Source organism: Nilaparvata lugens, chromosome 4, assembly GCF_014356525.2.
Source record: "Nilaparvata lugens isolate BPH chromosome 4, ASM1435652v1, whole genome shotgun sequence".
Classification (NCBI taxonomy): Eukaryota; Metazoa; Arthropoda; class Insecta; order Hemiptera; family Delphacidae; genus Nilaparvata; species Nilaparvata lugens.
In genome coordinates this window covers 79,370,048-79,396,441 of record NC_052507.1, presented here as the reverse complement: position 1 = coordinate 79,396,441, position 26,394 = coordinate 79,370,048, and the positions used below count along the sequence as shown (strand labels likewise).

Below are 26,394 nucleotides of genomic sequence, written 5' to 3'. Positions count from 1 at the left end.
TTCCCCCGGCTTTTTGTCCAAGATGCAGTCACGTAAGATTGTGCATTCCACACTCACCTTCAACTGCATACCTTCCAGGTTTGGAAGTGGATATCGGTATGAGTAATGGGAAAGAAGGTGGGTCTATAATGTGATTGGAAACTGTGATTTTTCAACAGGCTTCATGTGATTGGAAGTATTGTTGTAAAATTGTGATTTTTACTGCGATTAATAATTGAAGTATGCCCAACTGATGCATGTATATAGTTACATTTCACTCTAATTTTCATAAATTCCAAATTTGTGTAGCTCGTAAAAGATTCAGCATACAATGAATTCTCATTCTCAATTAATTATAAAAAACAGAGTATTCTATATGTGATGCTGCTACACTTCACTCACAAGGGCTACTTTTTAACAAATTAATAAAAACAATTTAGAAATTTTGTAGTAGCTCATATTTTGTATAAGATTTGTACAAATATCTGTGTACAGAAATTTTATTTTGTTTATATTAATACGATATGTTTATGTTTTTGAAGGGACGGATTCAAAGATCCAAAGGTTCAAAGAACCACACACATCAACCGAAGCTTATTGTGTGTCCCACAATACGATATACACACAATAGATACTTGTTCATAGATAGCTTTCTGAATGAACGGAGTCCAAAATTTTCAGTTCATGACAATAGTATTTCAATGTTGATTTTATCAAAACCCTCATTCCATTATTTCACCTTGACACTTTAAATCCACCCCGTCTTCCTTATTCGTTTTCTTCACTTTTCCTTGTGTTAATATTATTTCTACACATTCATGATATTTTAAATTGAATAAAAAGACGAAGAGATAGTCAAAAACCATAGTTTGAAACTGAATAATTTTCACAATATTAACTTCTCAACTACACAAGAATTTCATGATATTTGTCTATTACGAATGTTACATAAATGCAATAATCATAATATTTATTATCAATTTATTATATAAAAATAATGTATTACCAGGCTTTGTCAGCTGGATTGGACGTTTCACATTTGTGAGGTTAGGTTTTAGCGAAGTTAACAATAAGAAAAGAGTGGAGCGATCATCCTTCGAACATATATTACTCTCATGTTTCATATCATTTGTCTATTGTATTTAACTAGAGGTGGATAGGGTTGGCTATAAATTGGCATCTTCTCCTCCTGTAAATTGAAAGCAAGAACTCCTGAAAATGAATAATTTGTATCCAAATACATTGGTAAGACTAATAAATAAAAAAAAGCTTGAGTAAATAAGGTCATCAAATTGTTGAGATTCTCAAACATAGTCTCCTACAAGTATGAATCATTCTTACAAATTTTGTTGAACTTGGAAGATTTTGTTAAAAAAGGCTCTTCTTCTAATTCATCATAGTTCTCCATTCCTGGAAAAGATGTCAAAGTTTTTAGAGGAGTTATACATTCCAAAGGATTTCACAAAGGAATTTTCCTTATGAAAATTTTACTACAGAGGCTAGCACTACGATGTTCACTCTAACGCTGTCGATGCAATACTGACAATATTAACAAATATTGTAGCAAACATAGTATATCATTCTAAAGTTATTAATGTAATAAATGTAAAAGTACCTTCTGTAAATAAATGTAATTAAAGTACCTTCATCAAAATTTTCAAGGAAGGTTACATGAGAATTACTGACTGGATAAATGTGCGTACAGATATACGCGCCTCCAACACGCTCCGCGCACGCTCCGCACTCGCTCCGCAATCGCTCCACGCACGTACCGCACTCGCTCCGCAATCACTCCGACCATCAACGTTACGGGAGATGTTAGCTCTTCTCGCGTTCCACTCTTGCTCCCCGGTCGATCATCAATCGATCTGCTCGAGTGACGTTCGATCGCGGAGCAGATCGAAAGTCTGTAGCACCTTTAGATTCAAATAGAATTTCATAAAGAATAAAAAGCTGTCGAGGTATTGTAGAGTGATTCGATTGAAGCTGAGATATCGTAGTAGAGGGAACAAAATTCAATGTTTGTAAAGTTTCTAACCAAATGAAACTTTTTCAATAGGGAAACAGATTGCAGAAGAAAGCAACTTCCAAATTATTTGTTTGTGATGAAGGACAACTGTAGAGAGAGAGAGAGAGAGAGAGAGAGAGTGACAGAGAGAGAGAGAGAGTGAGAGACAGAGAGAGAGTGTGTGTGTGAGAGAGGACCCAGCACAGCAGGGTGATTCGCACTTTACAAGCATAATGCCATACGTCAAGTTGAAACGCCCCATTAAAATCAACTCGGGTCCTCCGGGAGTTTGACAGGTCTGTCTGACAATCATTGGGGGTGGTGAAGTGGCGAGGAGGGGGAAACGACAGGCTCAACCCTGACAAGGGAAATGTCAGTCAGACCATAATAAAAATAACAACGACTACAACAACAATAATTAAGAGCAGAACAAGAATTTCCCCACCATTTTGTTGAGTTATCGCAACTGCATTGACATTTGAGCGGAGGAACTCCTCTGTTGAGAGGCGAGTGAATTGTAATTATAGAGAAATTACTAAGTTGTTTCTAGTTTGTTGAATGGGGAAGCCAGCATGCCACACAGATGGTGAGATAGCATCGGGAATTTTATTCGCAAAAAAGAACGGAAAATCCGTTGATGTCATTTTGATTGGTTTCACCTTTCTCCATCATGCGGCGCATCGACCGCTCTGTCAATTCGGACAAAGAAAATGAGAGAAAGATAAAAAGTGCGGTGAGAGAAAGAGACAGAGAGTGGATGAGAGAAGAGTTTTGAAAAGTGCGTAGCTGTAGACGGCCCCTAGTGCTGTCAAAAACTTTTCGTCCCTCCATTCCATTTCTAATTTCAACCAGCTTCTTCTTATTTATTCAATATCGAGTTGCTTTTATCCCTTCTCCAGTTCCCCGTTCTGTCTCGCCCGTATCGTCTGTCTCTGTCGCACTTCTTGCATCTCGTATCGTCTGTCTCTGTCGCACTTCTTGCGAGTTGTTGAGAAGGCTTTTTTGATTGGCTTCATTCAATATTGACAGAGCATCTGCACGATTCTGTCGGATAAGAACGACCTGTTTCCAGAATAGACTTTTATGTGAACGACATTTGCTTGTCGATAGCATGATGGAGTCCTAGAATTATTATTACTTCGGATTATGAAAGTACTCGAACTTTTGCACATGATTTTGATGGAGAGTATAATTGAGTAGTCATTGACTACTAGCTATTTACCTGAAAATCATTTACCTAGAAAATCATTTGAAATAGCTAGCTGCCAGCTATCTATAATACCTATACTAGCTATGTATAATAAAGGAAAGATTTGGCTCATACACGTAGAGGATAGGAAATAAATTCATCAATGACGCATTATCACCCAACCACTCAACTGAATAACTTGAAATTTGCATTTAGATTCCTAATTTACCTGGGGTAGTGTTTTCAGTAGCTGAAGTTTCAAGTTTGTCAAGCTTTAAATTTCTAAATAATTCAATGTTTTCAAGTTTTGAAAACTTGGCAGTTTACGGTTTGGTGCAATATTTTTATTCGCCTTGGTTTTCAATCTAATTAAATTTTAAATTCTGGTTTGTATACTTTGTCACAGATCCGCCCCAGTTGAAGCGTCATGTGTCAAAATCCAGCTCCATGGGGGGGACACGGAAATATATAATTTGAATCATAAGACAATAAACTAAGATTATAACCGTTCAACCATGAGTACGATTTCTTCGTATAGTAGGTATTACGCAAAACCGCGGTTTGAAACTAGAATTTGAGTTCTAAAAAGTCTAAAAAATGACAAAATGTGAGAGACTGATGTAATGACAACTTGATATTCTATAATTCTGAAGATTGTCTTGGAAATTTTGGCTGTAAAAGACAGAGAAATGATGAATTTAGGAGGAAAACCACGGTTTGAAACTAGAATTTGGGTTCTAAAAAGTCTAAAAAATTACAAAATGTGAGAGATTGATTTAATGACATCTTGATATTCTATAATTCTGAAGATAGTATTGAAAATTTTGGCTGTGAAAAGACTGAAAAATGATGAATTTAGGAGGAAAACCACGGTTTGAAACTAGAATTTGGGTTCTAAAAAGTCTAAAAAATGACAAAGTGTAAGAGACTGATGTAATAACTTACTTGATATTCTATAATTCTGAAGATAGTCTTGAAAATTTTGGCTGTGAAAAGACTGAAAAATGATGAATTTCGGAGGAAAACCACGGTTTGAAACTAGAATTTGAGTTCTAAAAAATGACAAAATGTGAGAGACTGATGTAATGACATCTTGATATTCTATAATTCTGAAGATAGTCTTGAAAATTTTGGCTGTAAAAAGACTGAAAGATTACAAATTTAGGATGAAAACCACGGTTTGAAACAAGAATTTGAGTTCTAAAAAGTCGAAAAAATGATAAAATGTAAGAGACTGATGTAATAACTTACTTGATATTCTATAATTCTGAAGATAGTCTTGAAAATTTTAGCTGTAAAATGACTGGAAAATTACAAATTTAGGAGGAAACCCACGGTTTAGAACTAAAATTCTAGTTGTAAAAAATCGGAAAATAGTACTATTAATGCTGAACATCATCAGAGCGGCGGACTCATAGCACGTAGGCTATCTGCTGACAGTCTATGTTTTTTTCGACAATCACTCTCAGATGCTATCTTCCCTTTCAGACAGCAACTTCTTTTTCCACTGTCACTATCTTTTCTGTAATAATGATACGGCGGCCCGGCTATCATCATCTCCCAGGTAATTACGTAGATTGGGCCTCCATCATGAGCACAATGGTCTATTCAGTACTTCCAGTCTGCTAGCTGGTCAATTTATAAAGTGCATTATGCAGCATGTAGAGGTTTAGTTGAGATAGGAGAGAGATGAAGAGTGAATAAGCGAGATAGAAAGATGGAGGTAATGAGATAGAAAGAGAGAGAGTGAGAGAGAGAGAGAGAGTAAGAGGGAAAAAAGTGAGTGAGAGAGAGATAGAAAGAAAATGAGAGAGACGGAGAGAGAAAGATTGATTGATTGAGTACTTTATTTATGTAGATTACAATTTATACTGGCTTATACAATTATATAAAATAACTTACAATACAGCAAAATTATAGATGAATTTACATAATATAGACTAAGAAAATAATTATTGAAATGTATATGTAAATGCGAGATACAAAGAGAAGATAATGAGATAGATTTGATATGGAATAAAAAGTATAAAAGCAATTTAGAATAACTATATACAATATTGTTATTGGACATATCAAAGTCCATTCTTCGGAAAGAATATTCAAAATATCCTTCCCACTAACTTTCTACCAAAAAATGAGAGAGAGATAGAGAGATTGATTGATTGATTGATTGATTAGCTGCCTTTATTAAAAACCTAGGAGGGCGAAGTTAAGGAGAGAGAGAGAGAGAGTGGAAAAGCGAGATACAAAGAGAAGATAATGAGATAGAGAGAGAGAGAGATAGAATGAGCGTGAAAGAGGAAAGAAAGAGAGAATGAGAGATTGATTGATTAATTGATTGATTAGCTGCCTTTATTAAAAAGAGAGAGAGTGGAAGAGAGAGAGAGAGAGAGAGAGATTAGAGTTCTTTATATGTATGTTACAATATTTACTGGTTTACACACTTATCTACATTGAATGACGTTAATGCTAATTATTCAACGAATTTTACAAAGTATAAGAAATTAATCAACGAGAATAAAGTATGAATGCAATTAGAATAACGATAATATTATATTGTAATGTAACTTCATAAATCGGAGGTGTTTCAACAAATAATAAATTGTCGATTCTCTAAGAAGGATATAAAATATCCTCCCCATTAACACACGACCGGGTTGTGATGGATTAGAGCTGTTATAACTCGAAGTAATGTTCAAATAAGAAACTCTACTTAGTAACTTAAAAGCTAGTTGATTTGAATCTTAGAATTATGGGATGAATGAATGAATGAAATTAGAATGAGTAATAGTGAAAACAGTGAATAGTAATAGTAATAGTGAGAGAGAGAGATGGAACGAGAGCGTGCGTGTGTGTGAGAGAGAGAAAAAATGCATGTATAGCTTATGTTGAAATAGGAGAGAGATGAAGGGAGAGAGAATAGCTTCAGTTGAAATAGGAGAGAGAGTGAGTGGGAGAGAGAGTGAGTGTGTGAGAAAGATTTCAAGGGTTATCAATTTGGCAGCATCTGTGCATGTATGGGACGGTCCAAGCCTGTAGGCTCAAAATTGAAAGCAGTGGCGCGTCCTCACGTAATGGTACAACGTCCAACTGCTTTTTCATATCGCTTCTCTCGCTTATTTGCTCTCTCACTGTTTCTCTCTCTCACTCTCCCATCTCCCATCTCTCACTGAATGCATCACGTTATCCACGCTGTGCGCCCGATTTCAAAACGATATTTTCATTTCGGCCCTATGACAAAATTACCGGAAACCAACGACCCCTCGACTCAGGGTTGAATGCGCCCGTCTCTCACACTCTCTCTCTCTCTCTCTCGCTCTCTTTCACTCTCTCTTTCTTCCTTTCTCTATTTATTCTCCCAACTCGCCGGAACGTTTGTTATTTATTTATTCAAGCGCTGAGAGCGACCTAAAGAAACAGGAATTCGATGCAGTAAAGTCCAGACAAGAGAAGGAGTTAACGAACTTCCACTTTTCAGCTACCGCACTGAAATTCGTGACGGAATAAGAGCTCTGTTCCTCTGTGGTGTTTTCTATTGAACAATTTTTATTTCGAGACTTCAAAGTTGGGCCATTGAATATGAGTTCATTATAATAAACATTACATGATCATCGACTGGTCATTTTTAGTTGTAGAAACTCTGGAAAATGACAACAGAAAAATTTTAACCCTAAAGAGACACACTAACTTACTTTATGCTAACACAGTAGACACACTGGGGTGTTGAACACCCCAATTTAATTTTGCATGTTTCTTTGAAAAATGAAGAGAAAAAAGTACTTAGCCCATACTTCATCATTTCTTAATCATTTTTGTTCCAAGTGCATACAGAAATCGAAAGTGAAGCACTGCTTATCAATACTTATAAGCTTATCAATACTTATACTAATTTTAGAAGTACGTATGTCCCGCCTGAGTGTTGGAGCTCCTAATCTGGTTTGAAGGAATGGCTTGATCATTGCCAATGACAACTTCATCAAAAACTCACGTCTCTTCATTTTATTGTTTTGAACCTCAAGTTGTAGAGAATCATAGCATTTATTCCAATCTGATCCATCATCCCATACCACATTCGTAGTGGTCAATACAGGTAAATCTTTGTGAAAAAGTATTTGATAAAAGTACTACGTAAAAGACAATCTGGGGTGTTAGACACCCCAAAAGAAGAACAAGATGAGCTGGTGATCTTGTAGAATGCTATTACTGACTGGAAGTGGTGGAGAGCAGTTGACAATGCTTCAAACCTAATTTAGACTGGGCAAAAATTCGCATCTGTTTGATATTGTCAACTGCAGAACAGAAAATAAATCCCCGGAGTGTGAAACATCCCATTGTGTCTCTTTAGGGTTAAACATAGCCTAAAATATTGTCATTCTGAAAATGTCTTCTTATAATATGAATCCCTCCATATAGATCATTCTCATTTTCAAGAGTAGTTCAATTTTTTCCACTTCGATAGTTGGATGTATTACAAATTACAAAAATTCAACATCATGGTTCAATAGAACAGAGAGTTTATTCAAATATTACAAAAACTTGAAATGAATAATTTTAATCGATATCCACGTGGCCCGGTTGCACAAAAGTCTAATAAATTTAAACTATGATTAAGAGTGATAATTAAACACGTCTTTCGCTTCACTGATTGGTTCCAAGTGGTATTTAACAGCCATTTAACAAACCTTCCAACCGCGCCTGTTTGTTTCCATAATCAAATATTGGATATCATGAGATTTTACAAGAGGAGAAGCTTCAACTGGAGATAATCGCATCCTATTTGTTTCAATGAAGATTGACAAACTCATCACCAATAAATCTATCGACAGATTACCACGACCAGAACTAGCATATTATCTAATGAATCCATGAATTTTCATGCTCAGTAGAATTACAAAATTCCCTACCAATAATATGAGCATGAGGATTCAGGGCTACCAACTGTTTTCTTTTCTTCAGCGAAAAAAGAAACTTATATTTGGGTTACATAATGTTATAGAGCTGTACCATTCATTATTATTGAACGAGCGAAGTGAGGTCTAAGATTCAAGTCGTCGGTTTTGGCATTTCTCTTAATGTTTAAATGTTTGAATGTTTAAATGTTTATATATTGCGCATTTATGGCGAAACGCGGTAATAGATTTTCATGAAATTTGACAGGTATGTTCCTTCTTTAATTGCGCGTCGACGTATTTACAAGGTTTTTGGAAATTTTGCATTTCAAGAATAATATTAAATGAAAAAGGAGCCTCCTTCATACGCCAATATTAGAGTAAAAATCAGACTATAGAATTATTCATCATAAATCAGCTGACAAGTGATTACACAGAAGTGTGGAGAAGCCAGTCTATTGCTGTATTTCCATAAGGTCTATAGTTTCAATCAGGTACTTGTGGATGTTAATACTGCGTGAGGTCTACTGTTCACAGAACTACTAGTATAGTATTATAATGTTTTCAAATAGAGAAGTAGTCCATAATGAACATGAATATTCACTCACTATTACAGTAATAGTGACCTAATAAGTGTGTTAATAGACCACATAGCTGAACAAACCTTACCATTGAAAAAACTGATATTTTTAGCCTTGAAAATATCAACTTTTCGTTTAAAAACATTCAGATTATTGGAATTATATGATGTCATTAATCTTACAGTCTCTTATTCCAGTAAAGGTTCACCGTTATCAGGAGAGACTATTATAAGAGTGAATGTTATCATGCATTCCCCTCAATACAAAACAAATAGAATTCCTCCAACTTTCCACTGGAAGAGTTTTATTCATTTATTTATGCATTGATAGATACAATATTATGAAGGATTGGAGAAGGAACAACAGGCTTAAACCCCAAAACTGTTTCTTTCCCAAATTTAGATAATTTGAACAATCAATGTATTGTTGTCAATATACAACTTTCTGCCAAATTCCACCTCTGTAAATTCGTCTTTCTCTCTAAACTGTAGACTCTAGAGCCAGTGGCTTCATTAATTTCAGGGTAACATGAAATAATTCCTGGCAAACAGTGGAAACAATGGATGGCTGTTATTCGTTTTCAGGAGCTAACGAGCTATGTCATAAACGTTTTCCGAATCTCATTTATCAGACAAAATCCATACGACACCACTTAAACTCTCCAACATTCTAGAAGGTGAAGAAACAGCTGATCTGACAGCAACCGACTAAAACAACAGATGGCCAGTGAGAAAAGCAGCAAAATTATAATGTAGTTCCGTTGCGAGGAGCTGGCTACTAGTTTTTGTCGATTCAATTATTTCGGAAGTGTGTGCGTGAGAGAGTAGAGACAACAGAGATGGTTTACGAGCTTCCTACTGCATTTACCGGCTCAAATGGCCGAGCTCTGTCTGCCAAATAGTGTCAGAGTGGGTTACATAGGCCAGATGGTGGGCTGGTGCCCCCCTAGCGACACTCAGACACCGAACGATATGAGATTTGAAAGGAAACACCCCTCCCTCTAGCTCTCGTCATGATGTATGGGACAGCTTGGCTTTCAAATTTTTATCTTGCCGTAAGATTACTCACTATTTTATGGGCCCTCCCAGATTTATGCCTTCAACTACAACATCAGCATTCATGTTATGATCTAGAAGTGTGTTTTGCTTGTGGAAAATATTCAGATTTTATTCAGTGTTGTACTTCAGAACAGAAACAAAATTGAAACTTTGGTTCAGTTACAAGAGCGTTCATATATCGTACATGAATTGCTTGTTGTTCATATTCGTTCATATATCGTACATAAATGACTTGTTGTTCATATTCGTTCATATATCGTACATGAATGGCTTGTTGTTCATATTCGTTCATATATCGTACATGAATTGCTTGTTGTTCATATTCGTTCATATATCGTACATGAATGGCTTGTTGTTCATATTCGTTCATATATCGTACATGAATGGCTTGTTGTTCATATTCGTTCATATATCGTACATGAATGGCTTGTTGTTCATAACTTCATATTATGCTTGTTTAGATTGATTGAACTATGTAGACAATGGTAATGTGAAGAGTTTGTATGCTATGTTTGAACTGTATGTTGGAAATTGGTTTATTTTTCCTTCATACAATCCCACACAGCACAAAAAGTTTAAAAAACGTTTAATAAATGTTTAAAATGTATAAATCCGATAAACGTTATGAAAACAACGTTTAATAAACGTTAGAAAAGTTTACCAAAATAAACGTTTACTCTATAAACGTTTAATAAACGTCTAGAATGTATAATGCTGATAAACGTTATGAAAACAACGTTTGATAAACGTTAGAAATGTTTACTAAAATAAACGTTAGAAAGGTTGGTACAGTATGGAATTTTTACAGTACCTACCCAGTCAACAAACTAAGTGAAAATGTTAAAAGTGAAAATCGAACATTTTTTTCAGAAGGTGTCTCCTCCCCCCCTCACCGGTGTAACTTAATCCCTAAAAATGTCTCAATTTAGGCTTTCTGACCAACAATTCTTAAGTGGAATTGAATTTTAACCCCTTTCTATCTTCTTCAAAAATCATCTCCAACACACTATCGAGATAAAAATAATGTTTTGCACCAATTAAGATGACTGAATTTTTTTTTGAGTTTTCCAAAAATGTCTCACTTCAGGCTTTTTGTTGATCAATTCGGGTGCAGAATTGCAATTCAAACACTTTTGGTCTTTTGCGAAAATCGTCTACAACGCACTGTTAACGATATAATTGACTGTTAGCGATAATCCAGAGGGACTTGGAATAAATTTGCCAGATGTTTAAGTTTCCCAAAAAAGTCAAAAAAATTGTATTTCTGATCAATAACTCGGATGCAGAATTGAATTTCAAACACTTTTTGTCTCTTGTGAAAATCGTCTACAACGCACTGTTGATGATATAATAGACCTTTTGCGCTAATTTTAATCCAGATATAGGGACTTTGAAATAAATTTGACTGATTTTCAAGTTTCCCAAAAATGTTCAAAAAACAGTCTTTCATGACTAATTCGGCTGTAGAAGTGAATTTCCAGCATTTTTTCTGTATGCAAAAATCCCGTCAAACGTGCCGTTGACGGGCTACTGACGTTTAAAATTTTGAAATTATGCTAATTGATGATGGAAAATTCTGAAAAAAATCATGTACGTTTCTGTTTATATTATCAACGTTCTCCTAAAATCTCAAATGATTCTATCCAAAATTGAATAAGTTATATCATTTTTTCCAATTGGATTTTTGTTTATGCTCGAAATCATGCCATTTATAAAATAACACACTAAGACTTTGAAATCATTTTCAGGTTTTCAATTCGAAATATGATAACTACTTTTATTATATTGATTCCAACAATTTAAAGTGTCAATCACAAACCACTCATGTGGCTTCACTTAAATTATGCTTAATATTATGTAAATTATTCTAAAAACACGGAATCTATGAATTAACTTATTCTGCAATATTCAAATATCGCGCAAAATTGTATTCAAGCATGCGCAATGAAACAACTCAACTCCAAGAAAATAACCTCCATTTTATAGCTGTGTTGTGTTGTGTTCATCTTGTAATTTTTGTGAACTCTATCCGTTGAATGATTGAAAGGTAAGTTACACATTTAAAATTATTTATTATATTATGTATAAGATATACTTGATTTTTACTCATATAGCCTAAACTTCAGATTGTTACCTTTAAAGTTTTCTGTGAATGTGTTAGGATTAACCTATGCTGAAAACGTTTCCTCGTGGTATAGTCTTTATTATTTATTTGTAAAGTTCAAAAAATAAACCATATTATATTAGGTACCATCTTTCATATCATCTTATTTAATATATTGAAAACATGAAGAACTTAATATATAACCTATAAACTTGAGTGTTGATAGGAAAAAATGACATTGGGTAATACGGCGAGGCAGAACATCCAAAATGATCTCTCTGCCAATGAAAGCCATCTATGAATAAATAAATAAATTTAATAAGCCTATATTTCAATCTCAAAAATAGACTATGCTTTGATTAGTAGTCATCAACTACAAACTTTCAAGCTAAACTTTACTAAACCAGCCTAACTTGGGCTAAGTTACCAAAAACCTGCCTAGTTGGTTGCTTCAAATTGTTTGTTTTTAAAGTGGGCACATATGTTACTGTATTCTTATTCAATTTCTGACATTAAATTCAGACAGAAAATTCTGAAATTATAACGCAGTACACACTTTTATTGCTCATTAAAAAAGAATAACTAAAACCCATCTTGAGCTACTTACATCACTGAGTTTAGTAATTCAAAGATCTGTGAATTCTTGATTTATAGACTAGGTTAGGTAGCTATTGCTAAAAAATAATAAGAATAATTTTTAAAAGAATAAGACTTTGATATTGTCAATACAACTTTATTTATTTTATTTTGACAATATCAAAGTCTTATTCTTTCAATTATGGAAAAATACCACAACATCTCATACCATACAATCAAATCATTAAATTCCATTTTTGATCATTTAAAAATGAATTTATTCTTAGCTGCGTTTACACCAAAGTTATTAACAAAATGTTAAACACTTAATCCTTACAGATTCTATTAGATTGAACATAACTTATCATACACATGATGAACATGTACGTTTGTCAAGTTCCATTCAATCGAATAGAATCTATAAGGATTGAGTTATTAACATTTTGTTAATAACTTTGGTGTAATCCCAGCTTAAGTAATTGAAAAATCTTAAAAAAATAATTTGCTATCAGATGTTTCTGTATCAAATCTTTATGGATGTCAAGTTATCAGAATTATTTGGTTTAAACCTCTTGCTTTGGTAGTTTAAACTTTCCTAGAGTTTAAACTCGAGACAGTTCAAACTGATACTGTGAAAACAAAAATATTGTTTAAACTAAAAAAAAGGTTTGAACTTTAGCTTAAAATATACTACATGGCAGTTTTCAATTTTAAAATTATTGTTTTTCACAGTGGGTTATGAATTTTTGTTTTCAGGTGCAGTGTGGAACATCAAGTCTACTTCCAGTGCCCCAAATGAAGAAATCCAGTTAATAATCCGAAATTGGTTTTGATTCTCCAAAGACCGTGATGGAGGTCAAGAAAAACGGAGAAATGATCCAGCACCCAATCACATGTAACTAGGCCAAGTGCCAATAAGAAAATTTTTAGAGAATCTCAAACATCCATCATCTTTTTTGTAATGATTTTGCAATATACAGACTTTTCATGCATTTAATATTCGCTTTCTTCATTTCACACTACAGAGAGACTGTATAATAACACTGTGGCCATTTGTTCTCTCAGCATTTTGATTGTTGGCTAACTTTTTCAAATCCACCATAATTTAGCCTTCTCAAACAAATGGCCACATTGTGATAATAGTATCTTTATTGTATACTACATAAGCCTCTCTGTTACATTTAGTTCATGTTCTATACAGCTAGTGCTTCTACTAAAACTAAACCAATTTTTACTTTCCTTGCCCTATTACCATAGGTAAGGGAAGTATTGCTTTCCAAAAAAGTTAAGGTACCCCAATTTATGAATTTCTATACGTTTCAAGGTTCCCTGAGTCCAAAAAAGTGGGTTTGGGTATTGGTCTATGTGTATGAGTGTCTGTGTTCACTATATCTCATCTCCCAATTAACGGAATGACTTGAAATTTGGGACTTAAGGTCTTTACAAAATAATGATCCGACACGAACTATTTCTATCAAATGTAATTCAAGATGGCGAATAAAATGGCGAAAATGTTGTCAAAAACAGGGTTTTTGCGATTTTATCGTAAACGTCTCCAACAATTTTAATTAAATTTATACCTAAAATAGACATTGTTAAGCTCTATCAACTGCCACAAGTCCCGTATCTGTGAAAATTTCAGGAGTTCCGTCTCATCTATGCAAAGTTTGATTTCAGATTCTCAATTATCAGGCTTCAGATACAATTATTTAAACAAAAATTTTCAAGTGGAAAAGATTGAGTAACATTTTCACATAACATTGAAAATAAGCTCGAAATTCGAGAAAATTTGATTATTCAATTGCAAACTGTTGGCAACTGTTGATTCTATATTCATCATTCACTATGAAGAGATAGCAGACATCTTGTGTCTCCAGCGTCATTGTCCTGTCGCCCAGCTGGCTCAGATCTTTGAACAGTAGACTTGAGATGCGCGTGAACACTACCGTCTGGTGATCATTTTCCATAACGGCAAGGATAGTTGTGTGAGTGCGCCACTCCAGATTTTTTGAAATGTCAATACTGTATCTATTGCAATTTTTATAGGTATTACAGTCAACATTTTTGTTTGAATGTATACATAACTTTTGTATATTCAGTTCTTAAAATTAAAAAGTGGTTAGATGTAGTGTAATAAGCAGTTTATAAAAGTGTTTTGCTGTAACATGGTAATGACAAAATATTGATTTTGTATTTCATCATTCAATATAATATATAATAGTTTTAAGTTCTGTTTCTAAAGCTGCGTTTACAGCAAAGCTATTAACAAAATGTTAATAACTTAATCCTTAAAGATTCTATTAGATTGATTATAACTTATATACACATGATGAACATATGTGTTTGTCAAGTATCGTTCAATCTAATAGAATCTATATGGATTAAGCTATTAACATTTTTTTAATAACTTTGGTGTAAACGCGGCTTTACTGACATAAAATGTTTTTGAGCTTTTAGCTACACAATGGCAGAGTATATTAAATTACCATGGTAATTTAGTTGTAACCATCTCAGTTTTTTAAACAACTTTCATCATAATAATTTTTGTGGATCAAAAGTAATATGGTTTTTATTGCGTGTTTTTAATGTCACCTTACCAATGTACCGCATTTCACGGTAATATTTCTGTTACATAAAATCATATGTAAATAAATGGAAATATGATTTCGTATTTTCATCTCTTTCCAAATTATTTTAGAAATATTACCATGTAATTGATAAGGTACCGGTTAACGTCTATTTATAGTTGAAAATAATGGTTGTCACGTGCTTTCAACGTCTGTTGATAGTTAAAAATAATGCTTACTAAGATGTTTTTTCAACTATTATTCAACGTTGAAAATAATCTGGAAACAGCGGACATTTTTTCGTGTTTTCAACGTTGAATTCCAGTGTCTTTTCAACGTTAAGGTATTACGTGTTTCTAACGTTATTTCAACGTTTCTGTGCTACCTGGGAAAGAATCGAATGCTTAACTAATGGTTGATTATAATGTTTATAAAAACGTTGATATAATGTTTATCAAAACGTTGATATAATGTTTATCAAAACGTTGATATAATGTTTATCAAAACGTTGATATAATGTTTATCAAAACGTTGATATAACGTTTATTGAAAGTTGACTATAATGTTTATCAAAACGTTGATATAACGTTTATCGAAATGTTGAATACAACGTTTAAATAAATGTTTATTAAACGTAAAGGTCAGTACCAAACTAAAGGTTGAATAAACGTTTAGAAAACGTTATGGCCAACAACATACAACGTTGTCTAAACGTTTCAAATGTTTAAGAGGTAACGTTTATTAAACGTTTTATAAACATCAGTGTGCTGTGTGGGAAAATCGATACATGAATTTATTTTATTTTGTTATCTCGTATTTTCTTACTTTCCTTCTTTGTAATTTTTTTTTTTCAAATTTTGATGTGATTAGGAATCCACCAATTTTATTTATCTTAGAAATAATTTTGTTTTTAGTAACACTCGGCCCCTGCGCTCAGGTTTTTAACCTTTTCAGGGACTTTCCGTATTTAATAATAATACTATTTTACTTTTAACTTATTTTGTTAATTGTCAATTGTATTTATGTAATTATATATTTATGTATGCATTGTATGAAGGAAAAATAAACTATTGATTGATTGAAATAGATTGGTAGGTATTATCAAGATACTGTGTCTCTACATTATTTACATACTCATAGATTGATATTATCAAAATAAAGTATATTTACATTCACAGTGTATTTACATAAACGAAAAACCGTTTCAATAATTCTCGCTCCTTCTAGACACAATATTAAGCGAGTAACCTTATTGAAAACACAAAGATGTGTCTATGAAAATTAGGCAGCTTAGGATTGTTATCCTCTCCCAATCATATTGTGAATATTTTGATTTGTGTCTCTGTAGATTCATTCATTCCTCTATTATATAAAACACTATAACCATACAATTATGACATTGGAGGAGAAACTAGGCTGAGCCTGTACTATTTCTCTCCAAAAATTTTGATAAAATGATGTTGAGGTTATGCAATCACACATTGCTTTGTCACTTGATTTTCGGTCCAGGAATGATGATTTGAAAATTGATGATGATTTTGATGATTTGAAACTTCTCTATTGTCAATACAATTTTACAAAACAGAAATATATAAATATCCTTCAAAACAATAAAGCCCAAAGGTAAAAACCTGTTTGGGAAACATAATTTTTAAATATATATTAATTGAATGAATTAATGAATGTTGTCAACTATCACGAATGCATTTGTTCCCATTATGAATGAAAATCACATCCAACGAGAAACTGTGTCATAATATATTGAATATTTTTCTCTCCAGTTTTCAACAAAATTTGTGTACTCCAATTTTCAATAGTATCACTATTATCAACTGTTAAAGTTCTCCTATAACGTGGATAATAACAGATTAAAAAAAATTAGGTATTAAATAAAGAGTTTGATTGATTGATTGATTGATTGACTGTTACAGAACAATAATCCGTTGTCAGTTCTAGTCAGTGTGAGGATGCAAGTGAGTTAGTCTTAACGAATGATTTGGACCTGGAAATAAACTGATATTCTCTTGAAAAACCATAACTGAAAAATTCTGACATAGCCTAATGATTATCTGAATTAGCCTTCCTAGTTAAACTTATAAACTGTTACAAAACAATAAACCTAATAGAGCTTGTGAGTAAGCTTGCTAGTAAATCTACCGATTTGGACCTATAGTGAGGTCCACGTTATAATGGCAGTGTTTTATTAGCAATGGTATTGCTATCCTTGTCTATCATTCAACAAAGCGGATAGCGCTATCTCTTTCTCGCTTTGCTCTGTTGCCAGATCGTCTTTTAACAATGTAGAATTAATAATTGATTAACAAAATATTTCATCTCAATTATGAAAATGTATTATGAAATTATTGAAAAATATAATTGATCATTTTAAACGAGAATGAACAGAACATATTAACGTCAATGAACCTGTATCAACTACCGTCTATAGAAGGCATTGACAAGACCTCTGTCAACAACGGCAACGTTGTTCTCCTATCTTTATCTACTGCCATTATAGCGTGGGCCTCACTTTAGGAGTGATCGTGATATTCACTCAAATACCAATAACCAAAAAATTCTAACATCATGATTAGCTGGAATTTGAAATTACTTTTTGTGTAGTTGAGAAGTTGATATTGTGGTAATTATTCATATTGAATGGAGAAGACTAAAACTGACTGTTTATCAGAGATTGAGAATAGTGTAATAACCGAAACCGGTCTTTCTAAGTATAAATAAATCTGTGGTTTTATGACAATTTCTTAGTCTTTTTCATTCAATTAGAAATTAGCCTGTCTAGTGGAAATCTGATCAACTTTGAGTTTGATATATTTTGCTCCGTCATCGATCGGTCAATAATTGACCAAGGATACAAACCTCCAATGAAGTTGAGAGTGGGCACTAAAGTCTATAGTGGAACTAGTGGAACTTCCTGATACTTCATTTTAATGCATAGTAGGCCTACTCTGAGAGGATCCTAACCAACATAAACCGGGGAACAATAAGGAGTTGCTAGATTTGTTGTCGAACTAAATCCGTCCATTGTCTTGGAATAAATCGAATAGTTTCATGCTCCAAGTTGAATAATTTAATGTTCCAAGTTCGTAGATATTGACCACAATCATTTCCATGGTTAGTAGACGGCAAGCAACGTTGCCATTATGGGCGGGAGCCAACTATAGCTGCATAGTTAGGTCCACGTTATAATGGCAGTATTTGATTGGTGTTGCTATCCTTGTCTATCATTCGAAAAAGCAGATAGCGCTATCCTTCTCTAGCTCCGTGGGGTTGCCAGATCGTGATTTAACAATGTGATTCAATCAATTAAGCAAATATTTGATCTCAATTATGAAAATTTATTATCAAATCATTATAGAATATATTTCCTTGACGAATCTATATAATAAAAGTGAAATGGCACTCACTCACTGACTGACTGACTGTCTCACTCACTCGCAGAACTAAAAATCTACCGGACCAAAGACGTTCAAATTTGGTAGGTATGTTCAGTTGGCCCTCTAGAGGCGCACTAGGAACGGATTTGAAAAAAATTCAAAAGATACGCCCAAAATCTGCATTTTTCCAGAGCTTTCTCAGCTTTATCGAGAACAAATGAACAGAATTGTTCAAATTTAGTACAGCAGCTCAGCTAGGGTGTAATAATGTTGTGTTAGAAGAAATTTGAAATAACGCCAAAGATACGCCCAAAATCAGCGTTTTTCCAGCGTTTTTTTTTTTTGCTTCTTCTCAGATTAATCAAGAACAAATGAACAGAAATTGTTCAAATTTAGTACAGAAGCTAAGCTAGGGTGTAATAATGTTGTGTTAGAAGGAATTTGAAATAACGCCAAAGATACACCCAAAATTAGCGTTTTCTCAGTTATTTCATCAAGTAATAGACAGAAAATTTCCAAATTTGGTACAGAGGTTTAGCTAAGGTCTAAAAATTTTGTGATGAGGTGACTTTAATATTTCATCAAAAATACGCCCAAAATCTGCGTTTTTCCCAGCTTTTCTGCATTTTCTCAGTACTTTGACTTTCTGATGGAATATAAAGAATGCTTAAATGAAAAATGTAGGCGAGTGAAGCGAGCCCGCTGCCTAGACGGATACGGCGAGCGGAGCGAGCCTGACGGCTAGTAGAATATAAATTTGATTATTTTTAACAAGAATGGACAGTTGATATTACATCAGTTATACCGGTATCAGCTATCTTCTATGGGAAGCAGTGTCAAGACAGAGAAACGCTTTCTCCTATCTTTCTCTACTGTCGTTATAACGTGGACCTCACTATAGTGTGTTACACCAAATATATCAATCAGGTACGATTCTCTGCCTTACCACTGCCTTCTATAGGATATAACTATTTCATAGAAGACATAGAAATTAGGCACGATTTTCGGAGCTGCGGCTGCTTTCTAAAGAATATAGCTGATCTATAGAAAGAAGAGAATCGGCAACGCTGTCTTCTATCTTACTCCACTGAAATAAAAACGTGGACCTCACTAAAAGCACGACTGGTATCAACTATCTTCTATAGAAGGCAGTGGCAAGGCAGAGAATGGGCAACGCTGCTCTCTCATCTTCCTCCACTGCCATCATAACATGGACCTATACTGAGGTCCACGTTATAATGGCAGTGGAGAAATATAGAAGAACAACGTTGCCGAACCTCTGTCTTGTCAATGCCTCCTATAGACGGTAGCTGATACAGGTTTATTGATGATGGAATAATATACAATAATACGAAATTAACCCTACAGAGACACACTTACTTTATGCTAACACAGTAGACACACTGGGGTGTTGAATACCCAAATTTAATTTTGCATTCTTCTTTGAAAAATATGAAAAAAAACAAGTACTTAGACCATACTTCATCATTTCTTAATCATTTTTGTTCCAAGTGCATACAGAAATCAAAAGTAAAGGACTGCTTATCAATATTATTTATACTAATTTTAGATATACGTATGTTCCGCCTAAGTGTAGGAGCTCCTAATCCGGTTTGAACGAATGGCTTGATAATTGCCAATGACAACTTCATCAAAAACACACGTCTCTTCATTTCATTGTTTCGAATCTCAAGTTGTAGAGAATCAGAGCATTTATTCCAATCTGATCCATCATCCCATACCACATTCGTAGTGACAATACAAGTAAATCTTTGTAATAAAAGTGTTTGATAAAAGTCCTACGTAAAAGACACTCTGGGGTGTTAGTCACCTCAAACGCAGAACAAGATGAGCTGGTGACCTTGTAGAATGCTATTACTGACTGGGAGTGGTGGAGAGTAGTTGACAATACTACAAACCTAATTTAGACTGGTCATAAATTCCCATCTGTTTGATATTGTCAACTGCAGAACAGAAAAAAAATCCGTTGGGTGTGAAACACCCCAGTGTGTCTCTAGGGTTAAAAACTTCTGGTTTGTATAATTTTGGACAAAAAATGACTGTAGCTGATTTAGCGATAAAACATCGGAATATTAACTGTACATTCTTGTTTAAAATGATCAATCATATTTCATTAAGCAAATAATCATTTTTTTCAATACTTTCATAATGAATCTCCATAATTAAGATGAAATATGCTGTTGATTAATTATTAATTCTACATTGTTAAAATGTAGACGATCTGAGAACGAAGCAAAGCGAGGAAGAGATAGCGCTATCCGCTTTGTTGAATGATAGACAAAGATAGCAATACCATTGCTAATCAAACACTGCCATCATAACGTGCACCCAACTATGAGCACAGTTGGCTCTAGCTGCAGCTTGGAACTGGAAGCTCGGTCCCATCTCGATTAAATTCCAAATGCGAGGACGTGATATCCCTTATTCAAGAGAGAACCAGACGATGGTTATTACAGTGGAACGGGCAGGGCAGGGGAGGGTCATGGCCATGCCAAAAGGATCTATAACGCCGCAATTATCATAATAATAGCGCGTGAGCCACTTGTGCCCTGCAGCGACAATGGAAGGGCCGCCTCTCTGCTGATAATGCCTGGTTTTCAGCCCTTGCCCTGGAACCCTGCGAAGCCCTGGGAGGGCTCACTGCTGCCGTTGAAGGGCCACACTTGCAAATGCTTCTAATAGCAATAATTGCAATTCGCCCTGAAGAACAATGAGAGTCACTTCAACTGCTGCGACCGTTGTTTGCCTACAAGATACGGAGAGCGAGTTCTAATCTTCCGTAATTACAGTGAATTTGTTTTGATGAAAATGATTCTTGGAAACAATACTCTAGAATTTGGCTCTTGATAAGCTATCAACTCGCGTACAGACTTATGCGCCACTAAATCGCTTCAAATCAAATCAAAAATTCTTTATTGGTTCTTCAACAACAATAGTATATTTATATAGTATAGTATAAGTCCGTACGCACGTTGATAGCTTATCAAGAGCCAAAAAAAACTTTCAGCAAAAACATAACAAACTTATAATTATTGTGATGAATTTTTCAAATAGATCTCATGAGAAGAGAGAAAAATTGTGATTACCTTTTAAAATGAAAGAATTTGCTAAAGGAATAGTTAGCGACCGAGCGATAAAGCTTACTTATCAATAACTGTATATTTTGATAAGAGTACCGTTCTGTACTGAATATTTTTCTAGGAAAATTATTCAATAAAATTATAATTATTTTGCGAATAAAGCACAAATTATTTATGAATCGCTCACCGATTTTGAGGTTACACTTGTTTACTATCGATCAGATGTTTTTAAAACAGTTCGAACGCAGCTGACTGATTCAAAGCATTGTCAAATATCATACCGGTTCTCATGCAAGGTAAAATATCATTCCTAAAAATTATAAAACTATCAATAAAGGATCAAGAATTTCAAAATAAAAAATAAAATATATGTCTTATTGTTGAAATTATTTATTATTTAAGAAATTGTATTATGCGTCGGGTCTTATTGTAACTAAATAGGTCATAGCATGAAATTCTATTATTGATAAAATGGCAGAAATTAATTATAATAATCTCAAACCTAATGAAAATTGTACAAGAATATTAATTTATTAATAATTTAATTCAACTGAACCACATGGTAATTAATCTCTTTGGTAGGTCTAAACCAATCACAGTGCATAGAAATAGCACCAAGACAGTGATCGTTTGAAAGCAACACATGTTAATCTATTATCAGACACCAACCCTGCCTTATCAGTTACACTAGCACGTGTACATTGTATGAGAGGAACCATGTCTATAAGATTAAGTAGTTTTAAGAATTACATAAATTAAATTATTTTTGTAATTAAAGGAATTGTATTCTACTGCCTGCCATTGACGTCACGTCTACGTCAAAAGCTTTCTACCAATGGCAAATTTTTATGCAAATGATTACATCGAGATTCTGAGAAGCAAGGTCTAGCCTAAAAGCTTAGAGAAAAGAGCAGCACTTCCCTTTTGAAATCCTTACCGTGTAGATCTCTTTTTATAGTTACCAAAGACCTATTTGTAAAACTTCTTGTTCGATTTTTAAATGTTCTATTTGTGAGCCGATATTTTAGGCCAATCTATTTGTTATTTATAAATTTCTGTTTTCATCAATCGATAAATTAGAAGCTTAAAGTAAATTATCCCTTAATTAATTCGGTGAAGGAGATATTTAAACTAAAATTCCCCACGTGCTGAAATTGAAGCCTGGATTGCCGCCGATCAAACGATTTTTTGATCTAAAGAAGAAAAACGACCGCCAAGGAATTTCACGTGAGTTATAAGTCATAAGGGGCCCCAATCTACGCTTCGAAAATATTTCAGTGCAGAAAAACATAAATTTTTCTTCGTTAAATTATTGGCCACGCCGATAAGCGCTTTTAGTTATTAAGAGCTTAAAATTTATTCATATTTAATTTATAAGAATTTGTAGTTGATTAACTATCCTCCGCTGCCTGAACCACGACCCCGAGCATTTTTAAAAAATATTTTATAATTCATTTTTCACTATTTTTCAAACTGTTAAATTTTATCAATTGTAAAACTCTGTTGAATCACGCATGGTATCATGCAAGCACAAGAAATTTTTTAACTATTCTGTTAATGCTAAATTATTATCAACCTGTGAATCAAATTCTGAATCTGCACTGTATGATTACATATTTTATTATAATATATTTCAGTTTTGTTAATTCGCTTTCTGAGTTCGATTATTTCTTAAGCCTGTCAATTATTGTGTCTGATACGTTCTATATCATCAAGAACCGATCGAATACGATCATTGGAATAATTGAATTGAGCTGGATATTGGAACAGGTCTAAGTGGATGTAGCGAGTGGGGTCAGATCGAGATATTTATTCTTTGTCCTTACCTGCTCATATATCAGCTTTTATCTGTTACCTACCTCGACTTAGGAGCGAATGCATCAATTGTACAGCAGTGGCAGCCATAGATCATATAAATTCCTACAATAGAGCTTAAAACCCGACAAGACTCTGTTCTCGAAGTATATTCTGAACGATATTTGGTCCAAATACCATATTTTTTAATCCTTCAGAACTTATTAGAGACGCAGTCCCGTAAATTAGCTACATCGGGATTTTTGCTCGACCTGTATGATTTTGTATGCTCATTCTTCACAGGTAATAATTTTAAGGTATCCGTCTTCAGTGTTTAGCGATCGCTACACTGCTTATAAAAATTTCATCATTATATAATCTGTCATTAGAAGAATCAAGGGTGAGCGAGCGTTTAGGCCTCCCGCGATTCCGACGATTATATCGAGTCTTGTAGTGAATCAATCAATCTGGTGTACACTCAGCGTCCACACACGCAATTACAAAATTTATAGCCGCTACACCATTGACTCAGTACAAGATTCACCCTACATGTGTGAAGCCGTTAAAAAACGCACCACATGATTTGCCGGCCCAACGTGAGGCATTTAAATACAGCATTACATCACCCTACGTGTGTTGTCCTATCCTTGGAGGTGAGAGTGACTCCCCCAGGAAGAGCTTCACATGATTTGGCGCCCAACAGTGATAGGCATTGAAGAGGCGGATAATCGACTGCGAGGATTATTTAGTTGCTCAGTATACTATAGCGCTGACAACGGGAAAATTTTTCTTTTTGAAAAATTCATGGTTGTGAATTTCTTCAATTTTAATATCAACTGTTCACTGTTATATAAAACAGCAAAACGTGCCATACCCAATCTTTGAACAGAAAAGAAATTTATCGATTGATGAATTTTTAGAGAAAAAATCGAACTCAGAATTTTATTATTGTGTTATTCGAAAATTGGTCATACTATAAGTCATAGGTTTAAGAAACACCATAAGAAAGGTCATATTATTTGAGGAATATTAGGTCTATATTGAAACAATTTATAAATATTTACAGAAAAGAGGATTGAAGTTATTTACATTTTTAAAAATTTTTTAAAGCATAAAGAGGGAAGTAAAATTAAATCACAGATATATTGTGGAATTCAAGCAGAGCATCACTGCTTTTGTATAAAATTTTGCAAAGAACACTAGCCTATATATTGAATTGCGGCAAGAAATTATAAGAATAAAATATTTATAATAATAGTAATAATAAATTATAAGAGGCGTACCTGTATTACCGTATAAGTGTTCACTGTGTATCCTGTGTGTTCGTGTCATTTTTATGTTAACGATATTGCTAACTTGACTCATTTTATCACTGAACACATCGCTAAACCACTTTTTCCGTATTTCACTCACTACGAAGCTATAACAATTTCTATTGGATTTCTTATTAATTATTTTGTATATCACATCAACACTTTCACGTTTTTTATTCACTGCACACTTTCGTCGCGTTATTCTCTCACAAACCATGGCAGGAAACGACCAGGTCAATCCAAGTCTGTCGGACACCGAGGACATCTCACCCGATTGTTCGCCGCCATCCGCATCTGCCACCGCATCTGCCGATTTCCATCCAAACGTACTGGATGATTTATCTTCGACGCAGGTGGAGGAGAGCTGCATCCTAGTGGAGGATCCATCGGCAGCCCAAGAGCCAGAGGACGAAACATCGGGAGAGCATACGGACGACGACGCCCCAGAAACAGGAACCCCCATTTCTCGCACCGTTGCTCGGATAAAAAACCAGCAGGTGACCGTTAGATGTATGCCCGCTCCCGCACTGGATATGGACGCCTTCCTGGAAGCAATAACCAGTAAGATAGAGAAAGGAAACAAACAAACAAATGAAGCAATAAAACAAAGTTCTTCAGCAACAAAGGAAGAGTTAAAGAAGGAAATCCAAGAAATAAAGAAGGACAACAAGCAAACAAAGGAAGAATTAAAAAAGGAAGTTCAAGAAGTAAAGAAGGTAAACGAACAGGGTTTGGAGAAATTGAGTCAGCGGATGGACAAAGCATTCCATGATACCGATAACACCATCAAAAAATTAGCTGAGTGTCTGGATAAATCAATTTTAGAAACAAATAACCGATTGGATAGGATATCTGAAGATATGCATATGGGAAAAATCAGCGTCAAAGTCAAACAAGCAAGCGAACATAACACATGTATAGAAAACCAACCCACCGAGAATGTCAGGATTGAAGTCGCGCCGCACCCCGCAGAACGCCGAGAGGGACCAGCCGACATCACCCGCCAGGCCGAGGACGACATCCATCAGGTAGAGGGACTGCCCGTACCACCGCGCGCTGGACACCAGGAGTCCAAGGACGTTGCCCGCCGCGTAGAAGAGCAGCCCGGACCGCCGATTGCCCACATCACTGTCCCTCCTCCGAAGACAGCATCTGCAACAGATAAAACCAATACTCATGAAGATAGTTCGCCAGACAATAGAAATAAAACAAAAATTCACAACAAATCAAAATCACCACCAAAACTGAAAACCCATGAATCAAAACAACAAACAAGACGTCAAAGAAGAAAATCATCTAATAGAATTCATCTACACCGCCGTCATGTTAGGCTAAAATCTTACATCACGATTCCCACCGACATGCAAGGAAAAAGGAAGACGATATCCAGAAGAACCTACAACCACCGCAGTCATGTCCGGTTAAAATCAAACAGACTGTACACCGGCATGCAAAAAAGAAAAAGATTATTCGGAAAAACACACAGACACCACCGGCATGTAAGGTTTAAGAATAGCAAACTACATGTCACCGGCCGACCAAGAGGAAATGAATTTGTAGGAAATGATCTACACCATCGGCACATCCGTTTTAAGCAAAGTTTAGTAAAACGGATAGTTGCAAATCGGAATTGGACCTTGAATAACACCGGAATCAAATTTAGATGGGGGCTTGAGAAAGAAATAATGTTTTAATTAACTGGAAACTACATTTGTGGAATACATCAATCATCAAACTTCTTCATAATCACAGCCTACCCATTGAATCATATCTTTGCAGACTAGCATCTTTCTACTACAGCCTAATAATCAACATAACCTAAACTTCGCCGCATCTCAGCCAA

At 34.6% G+C, this 26,394-nt stretch overlaps 1 long non-coding RNA gene across 1 annotated transcript; it reads left to right on the top strand.

Moving 5' to 3' along the window:
• The first annotated feature begins 11,653 nt into the window (after positions 1 to 11,653).
• LOC120350974 lies at positions 11,654 to 13,381 on the top strand. The gene is made up of 2 exons (XR_005571138.1): positions 11,654 to 11,751; positions 13,141 to 13,381. It is a non-coding gene; the product is annotated as an uncharacterized LOC120350974 (long non-coding RNA).
• The last annotated feature ends 13,013 nt before the right edge of the window (positions 13,382 to 26,394 follow it).